General features: G+C 42.7%; 1 pseudogene across 1 annotated transcript in view; it reads left to right on the forward strand.

The window, feature by feature from the left end:
* The window catches only part of LOC111650718 (metal cation symporter ZIP14 pseudogene), a 2,426-nt pseudogene extending 1,299 nt beyond the window's left edge, over positions 1 to 1,127 (forward strand). Inside the window, exon 2 of the transcript XR_015436873.1 lies at positions 792 to 1,127. The product of XR_015436873.1 is annotated as a metal cation symporter ZIP14 pseudogene (transcript). The remainder of the gene's footprint in view (positions 1 to 791) is intronic.
* The last annotated feature ends 11 nt before the right edge of the window (positions 1,128 to 1,138 follow it).

The following is a 1,138-nucleotide window of genomic DNA, read 5'->3' on the forward strand; positions in this document are numbered from 1 at the left end:
TGAAATCATTTAGAAACAGTGTCACCGTTTCTCCTCCAGAGAAAACTGACAAGTTCATTTTTTAGCTGCAAAATGATCCACTAAGTAAAAATCACAGACACAATCCTGAACAAACAACAAACCTCTACATGTAAGAGATTAGCATCAAGATTGTTGTGGCTAACAGCATCAGCCTCAGAGATCCAGTATCTATCAGGATACAATCCTCAGTTTTAGCTTGTGTTTAGTGATAATTATGTGAACGTGCTAAAGTGATGAGCTGCTAAACATCAGATGATGTTAGCCTTTAGCTCAAAGCACTGCAGTGCCCAGGCAGACGGCTGCTAGCATGGCTGTAGACTTGAAACCTATTTCTGAATTATGACTGAACAATATGCAAAAACAATAATAATCAGATTGTGACATGAGTTACAATTCCAGTTAGAGTCGTCATTTTTATATTTCACTTTGTCAGATTGAGATTCTGATAATATTTACATGAATTGTTCAGCCCAGTTCTGAGTGCGGTAAGAATAGCTTCGTCACTGCAGTTCAGGTTCAACATGAGGAGTGTTTCGCAGTCAGAACTGTTGCCCTCTTGTTTGTAATATTGATGAGATTAATGTGTTAACAAAGTATTGATCAGGTGCAAAATGTTCAACTTTGTCCTTCGTATTCTGGATGATTTGAACTTTGGGTTTTAAACACAGACGTATCGTTGTGTGTTATCTTTGTGGCTCATATGTCATTATTTACATACGACTCTTCTTCAGTGAAATCACGCTCCTTTAACCCGTCTCGTCTCTCCTCAGAGCGTCAAGGGGTCAGGCGTGATGTGCCACTGGCTGCGTGGGCGGCACATCACCAGCATCAAGACGGTGGCGTGGATGATAACGCTGAGCGACGCGCTGCACAACTTCATCGACGGCCTGGCGATCGGTGCGTCGTTCACCGTGTCGGTACTGACGGGGTTCAGCACTTCAACTGCTATCGTGTGTGAGGAGTTTCCCCATGAGCTGGGTGAGTGGCCATCAGCATTTAACCTCCTCATTACAAGCACACGCTGTGCAGCCAAACACTGTGTAAACCCACAGAACTTTACTTTAAGTTATTGTGGAGATCCCAAAGTTACAAAAGAGACCAGATATGTCAACGATTA

The sequence above is a fragment of the Seriola lalandi genome, unplaced genomic scaffold (assembly GCF_002814215.2).
Source record: "Seriola lalandi dorsalis isolate HSWRI2012SDOR001 ecotype SW California unplaced genomic scaffold, Sedor1 jcf7180002052742, whole genome shotgun sequence".
Classification (NCBI taxonomy): domain Eukaryota; kingdom Metazoa; phylum Chordata; class Actinopteri; order Carangiformes; family Carangidae; genus Seriola; species Seriola lalandi.